Here is a 19,588-nt window from a genome sequence, read left to right as displayed (position 1 = left end):
TCCCTCTTCAAGGTCATTTGTACGGTGATATATGTGGCTCTCAGGGGCTCTTCGAACCTCAGAATCAGAAAGTTGAGGGTGGTAGCTAAACTCATCCTTTTGACTTCCTTACAATGACTACGGTGGAGAGGGACAACAGACTTACTCCTGGAAAGAAAAGAGAAAAGTAAGATTAAATAGAATTCAACACACAATAAAGATGCTGAAACAGGAAGTGGAAAGGGTGGGATTAACGACTCCTAGCTCCTGATTTTGCCCAGCCACGGTCCTGCGTAACTTGTCCTTTCCTGGAAGTAGCTACTTAGTCTTAAAAGTGATCAATACTAAAATCCTCATTGCTGATCTCTGATAATTGTCTAACAGTATCCTTCTGGGGTTACACCTGCATTGAAATGAATTCTTTCTGCAAACTCTATGCCGACCCAATGCTTTTCCCTAGCTACTTCAATGATTTCATTCCTTGTAGCTCTGCTTTTTTTTAAAAAAAAAATTATTTTTAATTGGGGGATGGGGAGGTTATATGTGATTACAGGTACTTTTTTTTGTTTTTTAAGATTTATTTATTTACTATATATGTGTATACTGTAGCTGTCTTCAGACACACCAGAAGAAGGCACCAGATTTCACTGCAGATGGTTATGAACCACCCTGTGGTTGCTGGGATTTGAACTCAGGACCTCTGGAAGAGAAGTCAGTGCTCTTAACCACTGAGCCATCTCTCTAGCCCCAGCACAGGTAACTTTAAAGGCTAGAAAAAAGGAATTGGATCATTTGGAACAGTTGTGAGCCACCCACTATGGCTGCTGGGAACCCACTGTGGATCCTGTACCAGGGGATGGTCCCTAAGCCACTGAGCCATGTCTCAAGACCTTTTATTTCTCTACAAGTTCAAGAGTCAGAAATATTCTTCATTTTCTCACAAGCGCATACTCCACCTGCATCATCTTTACCTTTACATCCTTTTGCTCTGCTGGTGTGAGGCCGTGACCTTGACGTTGCCTATGATTGGTTCTCCCAAATCTCCGAGTTCACCAACTGTAATGACCACTTCAGCAAGTCAACAAACCCAGCTCTCTGCTACGCTAAAATTTCTTTCAAGGAGCATCTTTCAGGGCAATAAAATTACCCCCCCCACACACACACACACAAGTGTGGTCTTCTGAGAAGAGACTGCCTTCAATGACTCCTGACCAAGGGTAACCATGCTAGGGTACTCCCCAGTGACCTCAAGGTTTCTTCTTCCTTCACAGGGAAGAAAAGGCAATGCTCAACTTCTGACAGGACACACTGGCAGTGTACCTCTAGCATTTCAGTACTGTCACACAACTGTGGTGTAGCAAAAGGGAATAAAAAAAAACCTACAGTGTTAAAAATAAATGTGGCATATCTACGTTATAAAGTCAAACCAAAAATACCACTAGATGACTCTTTTCTACTAGAGCATCAGTTATGACTGAAGAACATAGTCCATTACCTAGATGCTCCATGGGGCCTTCTATACAGCTCAGCCCTGGCTCCTTTGTGTTCGCTGAACATTTAATCTTATCATCCCAGAGCCAGGCCAGTCAGCACACATTCCACAGGAGTGCTGTCACCAGGTCCAAGGTTGAAAGTGGGCTTTTGTCTCTCCAGCTATTCCATCTGCTGCCCTCAAAAACAAAAAGCAAATCAAAACAAACAAAAAGGGCTATAAAATAAACTCTGAGGTTTTGCTATTAACATGACAGAGCTGAAAGGAACCAAAGCTAATGTGTAAAGGATTTCAAAGGTAAGGAAACCCCCAAGGATACCCAAATGTAACAATCACCCCTGACTCTGTCCCTGATAGAAACTATTTTCCTCCTTTTCCATCTGCCCTGCGTGATGGGCTTTTGTTTGTTTTTGTTTTGTTGAGATACGGTCTCATTCTGTAGCACAGACTAGCCCAGGAGCTCACTTTATAGCTGTATGCCTCCTACCTCAGCCTCCTAAGACTGCCTTGTATGCGACGGTGCCTGGCCTTCTTTTCTTTATACAGAGTTGAATCTACGAAACATCTTGCTCCTTCCTGTGTGTGTGTGTGTGTGTGTGTGTGTGTGTGTGTGTGTGTGTGTTTTTTTTTTTTTTTTTTTTAGCTGGGGACCCAACCCAGGGCCTTTGCGCTTGCTAGGCAAGTGCTTTACCACTGAGCCAAATCCCCAACCCCATCTTGCTCCTTCTTAAAGGGGGAATGTGAGGTCACTCGTGCCCTGCAATGTTATTTTCCAAAGTATTAAATTAAATCAAGGCAGAACAACCAGTGACACTCCCTCTATTAAACCTTCACAACTTTCCACAATAGTCAGGGGAGGGAAAGTGGCTAAAGGATCCGAGTTGCTGCACCAAGATAATGACCCAGGTTTGAATCTCAGCACCCAACCAAAAAGCCAAGCATGCTTACAGGGTTCCCAGCTTCATGGGAGGCGCTCTGGGGCTTCCTGGCTACCAGCCAAGCTACAGGCTCTGTGAGAGACCGTACATTAAAAGAGTGAGATGCTATGAGATAGAGCGGGACACGTGATACCAGTGATATATGAGCACAGGTGCACATGCCACACACATATGCATATATACCAAATACACACATACACACACATACACACACACACACACACACACACACACACAATGAGCAATCATCTCATAGTAGGACTCGATACATTGGTGTTAACCTGTCAGCAATGCTCAGGGAAATGGGGGCTAGAGAGAGGGTCCTGAGGTAGAGCCCTTGCTGTTCCGCAGAGCATCTGAGTTAATTCCCAGTGCTTCCCTCAGGCAGATCACAAGTAAGAAGATCCTTGACTCCACTGACACCACGGCATCTGCACTCACATGTGCACACCATCATGGAAGGAGGAGACAGGAGCAAGCCTTCCCTCACACAGCTCTGACTTCTGCACACTCTTGGCCAACTTCTTTCGACTACATCCAAAACCACAGAGTTGGCCCCACAAAAAAAAGAAAGAAAGAAAGAAAGCAAAAGTCTCTAGCTATGCCTAGAAATACACTCCTGAGAGAGTTTTATTCCCTAAGACAGGGCAATGCCCCAAGAGCAGCAGGAACATGCAGAGGTGACTCTAGTCTCTCAATCTTTAACAGTGTAGTCAAGTGTTCAGGATGTGGGCTTGGTGCCCATTGTCTGGATTTGAAATATGCTTCGCTGGGAATAAGTTCGTCTCTCTGTTTCTACATCTGTTATAATTGATCAGCGTGAGGATTACATGAATAAACAAATATGCCAAATACTGAGGACAGTGCCTAGTACAAAGTATTTGTTACTGTTCATAGCTCCACTGACGTCAGGTTTCCAGGATAACTTCCTCTTCCTTTTTTGTTAAAGGCAAAGTCTCATTCTATGCTGACCTGAAGCTTCCTACACAGTAGACAATGACCTCGAACTTCTGCCCTCCTACCTCCAAGTCCTGAGTCCTGGGATCCCAGGCGTGCACCAACGTGTCTAGTAGACTTGATGCTGGCGGTCCAACCTGGAGCGTGCAAGGCAAGTTCTGAAACAACTGAGCTCCAACCCCAGCTCAAGACCCTGTCCAAAGGACTCATTGCCTAATCATTCTCAAAATACTTCACCCCGAGAAGTGACTAATAATTTCGAAGTTACAAAAAAATACAGTGGCTTCTTCTGGGTTATAATCCTTTCCTTAATAAAATTTCTAAAGTACTAACTACTAGATGTAGACTTTTTTGTATTTTTGCTTTACGTGTTTGAGTATTTTGCCTGCTTGTCTGTGTACCGCATATATAAAGTACACATGGAGGCCAGAAGAGGGTGTCAGAAACCCGGGAACTGCTGTTCAGTTGTTGGTGCTGGGAATCAAACCTGGGTCCTCTGGAAGAGCAGCCTGTAGTACTCTTACTTACTGAGCCATCCCTATAGTCCTATGGTTACACATTTCTTAAAAAGAATGAGCCCACACTCTGGTGGTGTACAGTGTCAGTCCCAGAATTTGGGGGACAGAAGCAGGTGGATCTCAGTGAGTTCCAGGCCAGCTTGGTCTACAAAGTGAGTTTCAGGACAGTCAGTACTGACTCAAAAAAAAAAAAAACCTAATAATAATAGTAGAAGAAATAATAATAATGACAACAATAATAATAATAATAAATTAAATAAATAAAAAGAACGAAAAGGAAGAAGAGTAGGTGAGGAGAAAGAAAGAGAAAAGGAAGATGAGGGGAGGAGGGAGGTAGAGAATGAGAAAAAAAGAGAAATTGCCCTTGATTCACAGCTGAGTTCTACTTTGATTCCTTATTTTCCCAGTGCCATCTGTCCTGTCCCCAAGATCTAAGAATTTATTAAGCATTTAAAGTTCAGTATTGTGCACACATACCTACTTCAAGGCACCTATAACACAGAAAATGAGCACTGCACATCAAAGCTACTCAACACGTAATTGTTGAGTGGATGAATGAAAATAATTGGGTCTACACGGAGATAACATATAATTCTTGGAGACAGTGTATAATTAAGGACTGAAATCTACAGTTCATTAGAAATTCGGAGAAGACTAGAGTGGGGGCTGGAGAGCTTGGAAAGGTTACCTAGAGAAAGGTTGACTCAGGCTGTGTTGATAAATGTGAAGGACTTGAAAAAGGCGAAATGAGATAGGAAGAGGGCGAAGGCAAAGAGAGAAGGGGAACAAAACCGTGGAGACAGGAAGGAGAATGGCATTTACTACGGCAGGGAAGAAATGGCATGACAACAGAGTTGTGTAGTTTAGTAATGAGGCGCTCAAGAGCCAGCTATGGCCAGGCATGGTGGCGTATGCCTTTAATTTCAGCACTCTGGAGGCAAAGGCTGGTGCATCTCTGTGACTCTGGTCTACATAGTGAGATCCAGGACAGCCATGCACACGCAAGAATCAAATATAATATAAATCCCTTACTCAGTAGCCACTTGGGTCATCGAAAGCTGTGTACAAGATTAGTCTGAATCTGGCACTTGGCCAAATGAAGAAATAGAGGCATTATCAAGAAGAGGCTATGCTGGAGCTGAAGAGAGAGCTCAGTAGATAAAGAAAGACGCTCACTGCCAAGCCTGTCAGCCTAAATTCAATCCGTGAGACTCACATGGCAGAAGAAGAATAATTTTGCAAGTTGACCCTCAACTACATCCATGCCATACAAATAAACATCTATAAACATCCATAGACACACAAATAAAAATTGAAATCAAATAACTGTATAAGTGTTTTAAATATTATGCTGTCCTCCTGACCACCAATGGCCAGGGCTCAGTCCACTAGAGTGTCTGAGAGGAGGAGGCTGGGAAGGGGCTGAGAGGTAGCTCAAATGGTAGAGCATCCATCTAACTTGTGCAAAGTCCTGCGTTCAGGCCCCAGCACCACATAAACATGGCACCATGTTGCATATTGGCAGTCCCAACACTCAAGGGTTACCCTTGGGTGCACAGCAAAGGCCACCCTGGAATATCTGAGACCTTGTCCCCAAAATAAATAAATATAAAACAAAATAAAAACTGGAAGGAGTTGATTAGTTAATTACATTTTGAACTTAAGAACTCTTTTCCATTGCGTAACTATATACTTCAAGGCGTGCCCTCCAGAGCGTCTTCTGTACATCAACACCCACTGTGTGCTCTGAGTCTTCCGAGTCCAAACACACTTACCTCTTGTCTTATACTCAGAGTCTAACCACATCACGGCACCGCAGGTTTCTTAGGTCAAAACAAAGCAATAACAAAAAAACAGGGAGAGAGGAAAAGCAAACTCGTGGAGGAAGGGCAAATCTGACTTTATTCAAATTGAATTTGAAGGTATGACATAGTATGACATATGAATAGTATGACATAGCGTTAGAGTTGATGACCAAAAATATAGCAGGCAGAAGTGCCCCTGAAAATCAGGAACCACTCAGGTGAATGGTTCTCTTAGGGACTCACGACGCCTTTGCTGACATGAAGATCGGTTTTCATGTTCTTTGCTTTTATGAAGGCCTCCTGACTTAGGGTTATTAGTGCTGTGATAAGACACCATGACCTAAAACACCTTGGGGAGAAAAGGTTTATTTGGCTTACACTTCCACATCACTGTTCATCAATGAAGGAAGACAGGACAGAAACTCAAACAGGGCAAGAACCAAGAGGCAGGAGCTGATGTAGAGGCCATGGAGGAGTGCTGCTTCCTGGCCTGCTCCCCCTGCCTTGCTCAGCCTGCTTACTTATAAAATCTAGGACCACCAGGGTGGCACAACCAATGATGCTGGACCCTCCCCCATCAATCACTAATTAAGAAAATGCCCTACAGGCTTGCCTTCAGCTGCACCCAGTGGAGGCATTTTCTCAACTGAGACTCCTTCTCTCTGATGACTCTGGCTTGTGTCAAGTTGACATAAAAATAGCCAGCACACATAACCCTTCCGCATCTTCCAAGAAACAAACAGCAAGCAGGGCTGGCGGGTAGCTCAGTAGTAAGTGCTTGTCATGCACGTGCAAGGCCCTCGGACTTCAATAAATAAGTAAACAAACAAGTTATGTATTTGGCAGACTTCTCTTTAGTTTCTTTTTTGTCATTATTTCCTGCTTAATTTTTCTTTAATGGAAAAGCTGTTTTTTTTTTTTCCTCAGACCAGGGACTTGGAGATCTGAGTTAGCCCAGAGGACAAACGGAGACACAAAGAAATCAGTCAGGCTTATCATAATATCCAGGGGAGGGGCCGGGAAGATTCGCTATCCGCCGAAGAACAATGCAGCCTTCATTGCTGCTGTTCTGATGTCTTCCGTAGCTCTGCTGATGTGGAAGCAGATGAATCTTCCAGAGCCTACAAGTCACACAGCTCTTGCTCAGGAAATTCTACTTCTGTCCTAGAAAGTAACATTAACCAATAGCACTCTGAAGCATCTTCATTGAAAGACACGGTGGAAAGAGAAACCGGACAGCTGACTAGGCACGGCCATACGCCTTTAATCAAAGCAATGGGGAGGCAGAGGCAGACGAAGCTCTGTTGAATTCAAGGTCAGCCCGGGCTGTGTAGTAAGTGCCAAGCCAGCCAGGGCTGTGTAGTGAGTGCCAAGCCAGCCAGGGCTGTGTAGTGAGACTCTGTCTAAAATAACATAACATAAAATAATGAAGAAGTCAACAACTATTTTGACCATCATCTGTTTTTTAAAGAAAATTTACTTACACATCCTCATTAGTTATTGCCTGAATTGAGCTGTCTACTGCTACACCATGACCAATACAGCTTGGGGGAGAAACCCTGTCTTTTATCCTACACTTCCGGGTAATAATCCATCACTGAAGGAAGTCAAGGAAGAAACTCAAAGCAGCAAACTGGAGGCAGGAACTGAAGCAGAAGTCATTCATGGAGGGGTGCTGCTTACTGGCTTGTTCCTCATGGTTTGCTCAGCCTGCTTTCTTATCCACCTCAGGACTGCCTGACCATGTGAGCTATGCCCCACCACATCCAGGAAATCACACACACACACACACACACAGAGACAGACAGACAGAGAGAGAGAGAGAGAGAGAGAGAGAGAGAGAGAGAGAGAGAGAGAGGCATTTTCTCAATTGAAATTCTCTGCTTCCGGATGACCTTGGTTTGTATCAAGTTGACAAACTAACCAGCATATTTATCTTGCTTCTTTTTTTTTTTTTTATGCAACACTGAGAACAGAACCCAGTACCTCATACATGAAATGCATGCAAGAATACTTGAGCTAACTTCCCTAGTCCTCTACTTTTATACATGAAGAAAAAAAAAGAATCACAATCTGAGAGTACTACTTGATGGGGAGAAGACATAGTTAATCCGCCAAGGTATTTGTTTAGCTTAGATTACAAGGTTCAAAGGTCAAACCAAGACTTTGGCTCCTGGTGAGACAGCTTCCTATCCCTGCTGTCCTGCAGCTGTCTCCAATGGTGAGGAAGAAACCCAAAGCCTTTGTGTGCTGGGTAATGCTACACTACTGAGCAAAACTCTTGACCTCTGTTGCTTCTTTTTGTGGAAATTTGTGTTGCAATCATCCTGTCTTTATGGGAAAGATTATTTAGAGAACCTGACACTTTAGGATTTGAGAACTTTAGAGTGTTCTGTGCCAGGGGTTGAGCTCAGTTCCTCACATAGATAAGCACTGGCATTACCACTGTTCTAAACTCACAGCCCCTTACCCTAATTGTTAAATAGTGCTGCCAAGGGCTGATGACATAGTTCGGGCATAGAAACCCTAACTGCTATAAATGAGGCTCTCCCTGGTCTTGATAACCAGGCCTGAGAATGAATTAAAGAAACCTCTTGGAAGACTCCATTGGCTATGTGGAGACTGAGACCAATGTAGGCTACATGATACGCCATCTAAAAATGAACACATATAGGAGAAATGGCCAAAATCCTTAGCCATCAGGAAAATGAAAACTAAAAGCTACACTGACATCATAAATTGAAACTGTATTGGGATTCTATCTCGCCCTAATCAGAATGGCTGTTAGGAAGAAAGTGAGGTATGGGGAGGAGACAGAGACCTTCGCCACTGCTGATAAAAATTAAACCAATGCCACCACCTTGCAAACCCGCATGGCGGTTCCTCACAGAACTAAGAGTCGCACTGCTGTATAACCGATCCTCAAACCACTCCTAAGGATGTACCCAAAGGAATGCAGCGCAGCGTGCATTAGAGATGCCTATGCAGCCACGCCCACTTGTCAGTACACGGTCAAGTGATGGACTCAGACCAGGTTCCCAGCCTAGTCTGGTTTTATTTATTCATTCCATGGAAGCCCGTTTGTTTTCTAATGAGAGACAGAAAGGGAGTAAATCTGGGTGGGGAGGAACTGGGAAAAGTAGGGGGAAGGGAAGCTGTAATCAGAATATACTGATTTGGATGGGTCACGGCGCTTGCCACCAACCCTGAGAACCTGAGTTCAACCCTAAGATCCACAAGGTGAAAGGGCAGAACCAACCCCCTCAGACTTCCCTCTGTCCTCTGTGTGTACGCCATGGCACATATGTATCCACACAGACACACACAGAATGAATAAGTTTTACATTTAAAAAGCATATACAAAAAGGAAATGTGGTGTGTCTATTTGGAGGCCAGCATTCAACCGCAAAGAAGAATGGAATTATGCCATAGGCAGGAGAATTAATGGGACTGGAGAGCTCTGTATTGTGCTCAGTAAAACAGACTCTGAGTGATTTGTTTTCTGTCGTGTGCGATCCAGATATATATTTGTAATTTTTATTCATATTGATAGTTTGAAAGTAAAATGGCCCCCACCGGCTCCTTTTTCATTCACAGCAAAAGGAAAAGATTTCAAGAAGGAAGGCGTGGGAAGGAGGGGCGAATGGGAGTAAAGATGAGCCAAGCACATGCCATCTAAAACCACATTATTGTGTGCACTTACCAGGAAAAGGAATCAGCTGGAGGCCAGGGTGGGTGTGTGCAGTGGGAGGGGTCCATGCCTTTTATCCCAGCAGAGGCAGAGGCAGCTGGTCCTCTATGTTGGAAGTCAACCTGCTCTACATAAGCAAGTTCTAGGACAGCCAGTAGTGAAACCCTGTCTGGAAACAAACAAACAAACAAACAAACAAAAGGTAGTTTTAAAAGAGTTTGTTAAGATGGATCTGGTAGCACACGCCTGTAATCTCAGCACTTGAGAGGTGTTGGCAGGAAGATTAAGAGTTCAAGTCCATCCTCGGGATATACGGCAAACTGGCCTGCAGAGTGAAGCCAAGAATACACAAAACAAAGCCCAAAACACAAAGCTGAAAGTGGAAGAGAATATATCCAGCCTCTGATGGCATCCAGTCATTTTAGGACCAAACTGACAGGGAGGAGCAACAACGGAAGTTGCGTTCGGTAGCATCGAGCCACTCCTTAAGACAGCCCGGCAAGCTCCTGCAAAACTAAACATACCCTTGCCGTATGCAGCAACTGCATTCCTGAACATCCACCCCAAAACAGCTGAACATTTCTCGTCATACTAAAGTATGCATCTGTGTGTCCAGCTATAGGGCCATCATGGAAAGTCTTGCGATCATTTAAAAAAAATTACAGATCTATAGATTTGACTTGGTCCCATTAAAATATCAAATATATTTTCCACAGTGTCTTTACCGGCCTGGATGCACACCCGAAGCAGACCCACTTATACCACATGCACGTGCAGCCTGAGAATCCCCTATAGAACTTTAGGATGTTTCCCTCCTTCACCTCTCCCAGTCCTGTGCTGCTGACATCAGACAGCCGCTATGTACAGGAGGCTGTCTGTTTAAGCTGCCCATTCTCCCTTAAAGAGCTTTAAGGATGACGACGATGCACCCAGGGGCGTTACTGGTGGCACTGCCATCTCCAATACATTCTTACAGGTGTCCGTTTCCTTCCTGTGATTTTCCTTCCACCCGAGGGGCTCCTTTTACACGTTTTCTGTAGTACAGATGTACTAAGGTAGTTATTTCAGCTTTTATCACTCTGAAGATTCTCTGGTCGGGGCTGCTTCCTGTGCTTGGGGTTTGCTGGGCTTCTTAGACATGTGGGTTCAGAGTTTCCATCGATCTTCTGAAGGATGTCACCGTCACTTGCTGCTTCTTTTCCTCGGCCGCTGTGGTTACACATCTGTACTTAAAATAGTGCGACTTGCCCCACGATTTCTGCTTGTGGATTTCCCTTGTGATGTGGATTTTCCCTTCTGTGGGGTTCACTTCGGAGTGTTCTACGGCCGAGACTTCAGGGTTACAAGCCTATTTTTCTGCAATATTTAATCTGCCTTTAACGCCCTCCTGGGTCTCAGTCATCCCAGATATCCTAGGGTAGTTTTTGTCCCTTTGTCTTTTGCTATTTACTCAGTCAATTTTACTTTTTTATTTTACTTTACTTTTGTGGGTTTTCTAGAAAATGGTCTCAGGCTGTCCTTGAACTTCTGATCTTACTATATCCACTTCCCAAGTGCTGGGAGGCTTGCATCACTGTGGTGGTTTGAATAAGCATAACACCCATAGACTCATGTTTGAGTGACTGGCACACAGGGACTGGCACTATTAGAAGATGTGATCCAATGTTTTTTTTTTCCCTCACACTTCTTTACTTGCAGATTCATTTCAAAAGGATCGTTGGCTTGGTACAAGGCCTCTGGCTTCTGCAAACACTGGATCCTCACTGGGACTTCTTTCAGATAGCCTGTCATTGCCCTGTGTTGTGGAGAGCCTGTCGTTTTTCAATCTGTAGGATGGGCCTTTTTTTTTTTTTTTTTTTTTTTTTTTTTTTAGCGCACTCCAGCAGTTCATCTATGAGGTAGATGTAGGACTGGGCCAATCCAAAGCCCTGGATCTGGCCTTGAGACCCTAAACCCTAGCCTCGTCTAACCCTAACCCTAACCACCTCAGTCAAGGTCATCAGGTCATAGAGCAAAGACCACAAAACCTCTCCCAAGCGGTTTGCCTTAAAGTAGGCAGGTTTTCTTCAGCTTTTAGAGGCATACCCAAACTGCATCTCTCCAGGACACACCCAATGCATCTGACAGCTTTCATATCTCTCTGAGTTTGTGTATTTTGCTAGCAATTGTGTTTTCTGTGTAAAATAATCAAACATCCTGTAACAACGTGTCTTAGCTTTACTTGGTGGCTAAGTACCACCCAATTAGGAGTCATGACTATCCTGAGCCCTCTGCACCTAATTCACTAGCTCATAATTTTTGTGGGGTTTTCTAATTTGGCAAAGGCTAGGCATGGTGGTAGGCAGGCTCACCCCCCAGCCCCGGGTGAGAGCAATTCCTCTAATCTCCCCATATGATTCTTTCCCAGCCTAAGGTATTGAGACACGGTTCGGTGCCTTGCAGAGTACAAGAGTGGAAAGTTTCCCTTTGAACTTTAGACTTGGGGTGCTGTCTCCCTTCTGTCCAGTAGTCTGTCCTGTTAGCTGTAGACCATTGTCTCTTCAACATTTCATCAGTATCCTCAGCTTGACGGCAGCTACAGAGGTTAGGTAGAGAAGCAGGACTGGCATAGAGGGATGGGTCTCCCTAGGAAGGGGAAATAGAATAGATGGTTATGAATGGGTGGGGTGTGTCTGTGCTGGAATGGGGTGATTAAGTGGGGAGTGAGAGGGAAGAGGGAGACAAAGGAGAAAATGTGGGGAAGGACTGATAAAACTCAGGCCATTTGAGGGGTCGTATAGAAACCTACTAATACAATAGATGCTAAAGCACACACACGAAGACGCTCTAGACAAAAGTTCTAGATAACAAGAGACACAGAGCCCAACTGGAGATCTCTCCTCACCAAATAAAGCTTCCTGTACCAGGAATGAGTTACATATAATCAAGCTCTTGGCCAAAGAGGCCCCATGAGAACCCCGAACAATCTAGTGCCCACCTAGAGCAGTCACCTCTACAGACACGCGTTCATGGCACTGGAAGGTACTCACCTGGAGTAAAGGTAAACACCGACCAGGCTACAGTCTCTCTGACTCACAGGAGAGACCGGCCTATAAGATGCACTGGTGCAGCAGTGGCACAAGGCCGCTGGAGTAACCAACCACTCTCTGATTTCAGTTAAGGACGGCTCCATCTCATGGAACCCAAACCCAATGCTGATCGGGTGGCCAAGACCTAAGACTGGAAAGGCTCAAGGGCCCAAGGGAAAAACCACTGTTCCGCTAAAAAAAAAAAAGAAAAAGGCAGCCTTAGAGTGACTCCTAACAATTTGCTCTGCTCATGGAGCCATATCTTGCTCAGCCACCGTCAGAGCTTCCTCCTGGAGGAGACAGGGGACAAATACAGAAACCCACAGCCAAAAACTATGCAGAGAATGAAAGACCTTGGGCCAGCCCCCCAAAAGGCTATCTCTGTCAAACCCCTCCTTCGGGGAAGAGGAGGCAGAGAGTAAGGGCCAGAGGGAATGGGGAACAGCCAGGAATCAGGGCCTTCTAGATACGTAGGGTCGGTGCACGTGCGAGCTCAGAGACTGAAGCAGCAAGCACAGGGCCCACGGGTCTGCACCACATGGGGTCCTGGAGCTGAAAGGAGAAATGGACACATGCCTGCATCCCCAACCCCGCAAGCCATCTCTGATGGATAGCCACCTGCAAATGAAAATGTAGGTTTTTCCGAGGGAGTCAGGGCACTCTTTAACAGTACAGGTTCTCTGCATTGTATTGTGACTTCTGGTTTTGTGGTTTTGTGGGATTCCTGTGTGCGCAAATGTGTGTCCCGACTTCTATGTGTTTCTTGTGCTTTTTCTTTTTGGCTCGTTTTCCTGTTTGGTTGTTTTGTGCCATTTAAATTTGTTTGCTTCTGTTATATCTTACCTTATTTTATTTATTCATTCCATGGAAGCCCCGTTTGTTTTCTAATGAGAGACAGAAAGGGAGTGAATCTGGGTGGGGAGGAACTGGGAGAAGTAGGGGGAAGGGAAACTGTAATCAGAATATACTGAATGAAAAAAATCTATTTTCATTGTATATACATACATAATCATATATACATATATATACATACACATATACACAGTTTGGGGATCACTGCAGGACCCACCTTGGCTTCTCCTCACTGTGCTATGGCCTGAGAACTCTATCCTGGCTGCAAGGAACACTCTGTGCTTGTTTTCTATATCTCAGGAACACTGTTTCTCATTGCTTGATAGTTAATATCTTGAAAATTACCGTGCTATATTTGGCTCACCCTTTAAGCTGTCACAGGAAGGAAGGTAGCTCTAGTCTCTCTTCCCCACCCATCTGTGCATATGGCGTGTGTGTGTGTGTGTGTGTGTGTGTGTGTGTGTGTGTGTGTTGCACGTGTGCAATGCTGCACCCATTTGTATGTGAGGGCCCTTGTGAAGGAGGAGGAGCTTTGAGCTAGCCTTTACACTCCCCTTTGTTGAGACAGGATCTCTTGGTCGTTTGACAGTTGCCCTGCCTCCACCTCCCATCTGCTGTAGAAACCCTCGGGTTATGGATGCACACTACCATACCCATTGCATGTGTTCTGGGGGCTTGCACTCAGGTCCCCACTTGCACAGCAAGCACTTAACCAGCTAAGCCATCTCTCAGCCACCACCACCACCCCCCATGCCTCTTCCTCCATTTTGGTTGGAAGCAGAAACACAATGCTTTATTTTTATTTCAATATTGTGTAAATATATACAGAAAAATAATGCTGGAACCCCTTATTCATGTGTTCTAATCTGCTTCTCTATTGCTATGATAAATACCAGGGCTAAGAGCAATTTGGAAAGGAAAGAGTCTATTCTATCTTACAGGTTACAAACATCATCTAGGGAAGCAAAGGCCAGAGCTTATAGGAAGGCTGATAACTGCCTTGTGCTTTAGTTCAAATTAAGCTGCCTTTCTTACACAGCCCAGACCCATCTGCCTAGGGATGGTTCTACCCACCGTGGGCTGGGCCCTCCTCCCCCAATCAACAGTCAAGAAAAAGCCTCACTGACACGCTCAGGGCTAATGTGATGCAGACTGCTTTTCAGCTAAGGGTCCCTCTTCCCAGGTGAGTCAGGTTGACAAAACCAACACAGACCATCACAGCACATAAATCTTTTGTTTTCTTGTTGATTACAACGTGTGTGTGTGTGTGTGTGTGTGTGTGTGTGTGTGTGTGTGTGTGTGTGTGATGTGCAGGTGCGGGCATCATGTGTGGATGAGGAGGTCAGAGGACAACTTTGTGGAGTTGGTTCTCTCCATCTACCTTAACATGGGTCCCAGGGATGGAACTCAGGTGACCAGACTTCAGTGACAAGGGCCATTGAGCTATCTCCATGGAGCACGAATAAGGTCTTGATTTTTAAATCTCATAAGTTAATTCTAAACGTTCAGAAAATAAATAAAAGTGAAATTAATTACATTAATTTTGGGTGACAAGTTCAGTTTGGTGCGAACTAGACCAAGTACTGATGGCTCCGGTCTGTGTGTTACGGGGTTTTCACTACATCATAGACTGTCATGATTCATTTCCCCTGAATTTGTCTGTGTGAGTCACTGAAGAACATTCATTCATCTGCACAATGCACCGTGACGTCATCCAACCTCCGCTCCCTTCAACTGCATCAGGCACATGATGAGCCCAGCCCTGTTTCCTTTGGTACCAGTGCAATTCTATGCGCAGCTGAATATATAAGATTGTGACAGTGCTTGGCTATTCAAAAGGGCATGTTAATCATCCTGAATATGCTCAAGCTTTTTAAAAAACAGCCATAGACTTAGAAAAGTGAGGGGGGAAAAAAACCACTCCAGGTTCACCACGCTGTTTGATATAGACTCCTTCAATGCAGGGCAATAAGACATTCCTCAGGTTGGCTGCCATGTTGAAAAGGTCATAGGTGCGTTTGAGTCAAGTGAACTGCTAAGCAGAGGTACCCAGTCAGTTCGAAAGCTCTGATAATGAGGAGGGAATAGAGAATGAGGGTGCAATTAACTAAGTAAGATTTGCAAGAGAAAAGAGAGGAAATGCTAAGAAAGTGACCAAAGCAACTGCACAGTGCAGAAGAGCATGAGATACAAAGAGGTAAGAAGGGCACGAGGCCCAGCCAGGCCTGAAAGAAAGGAGAGGAAGGAGAGGAGTCTGGGAAAGAAAGAGGAAGGGAGGGGAGAGTAGGGGAAGAAAAGGGAGGGGAGGGGAAGGGGAGGAGAAGGGAGGGGCGGGGGAGGGGAAAGGGAGGGGAAGGGGAGGGGAGGGAATTTGTGTCCAGGATCTTTCTGACTAACATAGGTATGACAAAGACACACCAGGCAAATGAGGGAAACTGATCAAAGCTCCTCCAACAGCCAGAATGTCCATGTGGGTCATGAATGGGACAGTATTGAGGCCTCTGAGGGAAGGTGAGTCTGGACCAGCCTGTCTGGGAGAGTTCGAGATGGAAAAGAGCACCATGCCTTGCTACCTGCATGAGAAGGACTGCACCCTTCAGGGTCTCCGTGTCTGTGGCATGGCCTATCTGCTTCTGCTTTTCCTGGCTTGACCCATCGTCTCTCTTCAACCTCTGCCTTTTGATAAACACCATCATCCTACTGTGTGGCTAAACATCCTACTGGGCTGCTTGAGAGCCCTTCCATCTTCTTTTGTACTTCATTCTTGGCTTTTTCATTGGCTGTGTGTGTGTGTGTGTGTGTGTGTGTGTGTGTGTGTGTGTGTGTGTCTGTGTGTCTGTGTGTGTCTGTGTGTGTCTGTGTGTGTCTGTGTGTGTGCCTGTGTGTGTGTCTGTGTGTGTGTCTGTGTGTGTGTGTGTGTGTGTGTGTGTGTGTGTGTCTGTGTCTGTGTGTGTGTGTGTGTGTGTGTGTGTGTGTGTGTGTGTCTGTGGGTGGGGGTGTATGTGTGTGTGTGTGTGTGTGTGTGTCTGTGTGTGTGTGTCTGTGTGTGTGTGTGTGTGTGTCTGTGTGTGGGGGTGTATGCATGTGCATGTATGTGTTGTGTGTTTGGTCTGTGTGTGTCTGTGTGTGTATGTGTGTGTGTGTAAGAAAGAGTCGTGTGTGTGTGTGTGTGTGTGTGTGTATTCGCTTGTACACACACACACACCATTCACCATCTTAAGTTTTGAGACAGGATCCTTCACTTAACTGAAGCCCACCATTTCAGCCCCCCAGGACCTGGCTGTGTCCTCTCTCTACCCAGGACTGGGGTCACATCTAGCATTGACTGTGGTGGACCTGAACTCTGATCCTCATCCTTGCAAAGCTTTTTCTTCATGGAGCCACCTCCCCAGCCACTGTGGGGTTTGGTCTGTGGTACTGTTTTACGCCATTGTTTTCCTAGCTTATCTATTCTCCTCGATGCTGTCTGTGGACAGTCCTCTAGGGGGTAGAGAATTCCCTAGTGTGCACTGGGGGGAAAGGTCCTCGGTGAGCTCCTTATGGAGTCAGAAGAACTCAGTGGAGTGGCAGGAAGACTACCTTGCTTAGCCCTTTAAACTGCCAAGACCTCTTTGGCAAGCATGTGTGACTTGCAGTTTTAATAATGATATAAAACCTCAAGTGTTTGACTCTCAGGGCTATGCAAGAAGGTCAGTTGTCTGCATCAACCTGAACAATACACCTTGAAGCTGGGGTGGGAGGTTCCCCGAAAAGTGAGAGAAAGGACAAGGCTAGAAGCCAGGCGCCTGGGCTTTGATAGAAGACCTTTTGATATTTTCTGTCATTGACAGAGGATGGGGAAACCGGAGATGCTTCAGGAGGGAAACGAGATGCCTTGTCCTATTTCAGCTCAAAGCCTCTTCAGGAAGGTCATGTCACTCACTGTTGACACACCCTGAGCCATGGACAGGAGCCATGTCAGTGTGACACCAGTCCAGTCTCTCATCCCCGGACAGTTTTACCATGACAGTAGGTCCTCTGAGTGCATCAGCAGCTACTGAGTTTGTGCACGAACTGAGATCTAAAATGACTAGGCATTTCAAATCAAACCATGTTTCCATAGCAGATATATATATATATATATAGATATAGATATATATATATATATATAATTAATTCCAGGGCCAGAGAGATGACTAGTAGGTAGAAGTGCTTGCTGCAAAGCCTGGTGATCTGAGTTCAATTCCCGAGAATGTCCTGGCTGAAGTACATTTTCATATCATCCCAGGGAGAAGTCCAGGGTTAGGTTATTAACCTTGAGTAGAGAGCTGAGAAGCTGTGAGGCTGGCACTGAGGGTCAGATTCATTTGTCTCCGCTGGCTCTGGAGGCAGCTGTGACACGGGGGAGCCATCTGATACCGTGTGCACTGTGCTGTGGGCCCTTCTCATGCCCACAGACAACTGCTCTGCAGACCCGAGCTGGTAACTCGAGCACAGGGACGTGCTACTCTTTGAATCAATGCTGAGCAAAGGGGAGGAAAAGATTTGGGGTTGTCTTTCTCCTGTGATTCTGAAATTTGATTCGGTCAACAACAATAACAACATGCACCTGTTTCTTCCACACGTTAACTTGAATTCATGGTCAGGTCTTCCAGCCTCGGAACAACCTGTAAATCTAGGCTACGGCTCCTTTAAGGCTCGACCTTTAAGGAACCTTTTAAGGCAGAGTCACATGAGAGTCCTGTGGAAATATAAACAGATTGGAAGCGGTGGGATGGGTAAAGGCACTTGGGACCAAGCCTGAAAACCTGAGGTGGATTTGTGGGACCAACATAGGAGAAGAAGAGAACCAACTCTTGAGAGTTCCTCTGACTTCCATACACATGCCACCGCACACACACACGAGCACACACACACACACCACACACACACACACACACACACACACACACACACACATACACATGCCATCTCACACACACCATGAGCACACACACACACACACATACCATCCATCACACACACACACACACACACACACACCCACACACACACACGCACACACACACACACACACACACACACACACACACACATACATGCCATCGAACACACACACACTCACACACCCCACACACACAGGCACATGTGCTAAATTACTGTAATAAAAACTATAGATGCCCAAGGCACACCCAGAGTTCCCCATTCAGAATGTCTTGGGAGAGGAGTGGACCGGACTTTTATATCTATAAAGAAATGTATTGCACCGAAGTTTGAGCTCACTAAGAGTACAAAGAAATAGCATCAGGAGAGGCTAAACAGCCTGATGGAATGTAACGCAACAGAAAGCATGGTTAAATAGTCAGAGGCTCCAATATTCGTTTCCTGCTCAGAGAATCAGCCCTGTGAGCACTACAGCCTAAAACCTACCTTCAAGCTGGGCTAGGTGGTGCATGCCTGTAATTCAACAGCGGAGAAGGAGGAGAGATCAAGGACAGTCTCAGCTACACTGCAAGTTCAAGGCTGAGCTATATGAACCCCTGTCCTTAATAATACAAATAAAATATCTTCATTTATCCTCTACAAACTTATTTTGGTATCTCTCTCTAGATATATAGTAAAAACAGAAAAATTGACTACATAATTATCCTACTTAGACAAATATTTTGATATATTACCCTCATATTTTGCATTTTGTATGCATGTTGATTTTGTTCGTTGAGACAGGATTTCACAGCCCAGGTTTGCCTTGAAATTACACTTCCAAAGTTCAAGGATTACAGGACTACAGGCGTTTATGCATGAATGTAACCAACCACACCTAACTTTTTTTTTTGAAAGCTGTTTTAGCCAGCCACAGTAGGTACACACCTATAACCTCAGCCCTCATAAAGCTGAGGCAGGAGGACTGAATTTATTGCCAGCCAACATAGCAAGATACTCTCTCAAGACAAGAAGAATACTTTTCCCTAACATAGGGATGATTTAGAAATTAGATCCTTTTTTTTTTCTTGGATTTTTTTAATTTAAATTTCAAATGTTATTCCCTTTCCTAGTTTCCCGTCCATAAGCCCCCCATCGATTCCCCTTCCCCCTTTCTTCTATGAGGGTGTTCCCCGTCCCCAACCAACCCCAGAAATTAAATCCTTGATCAGAAGAGTGCTTGGTCAAACCCCATTAGAACACACAGTTTAGGCCTCCCTAAGGCACATGTGTAGCAGATGTGCAGCTTGGTCTTCATGTGAGTCCCAAACAACTGGAGCAGGGGCTGTCCCAAAAGCTGTTGCCTGTATGTGGATATGTTCTTCT

The sequence above is a fragment of the Rattus rattus genome, chromosome 3, assembly GCF_011064425.1.
Source record: "Rattus rattus isolate New Zealand chromosome 3, Rrattus_CSIRO_v1, whole genome shotgun sequence".
Taxonomy (NCBI): domain Eukaryota; kingdom Metazoa; phylum Chordata; class Mammalia; order Rodentia; family Muridae; genus Rattus; species Rattus rattus.
Note: the sequence above shows the minus strand (reverse complement) of the source record.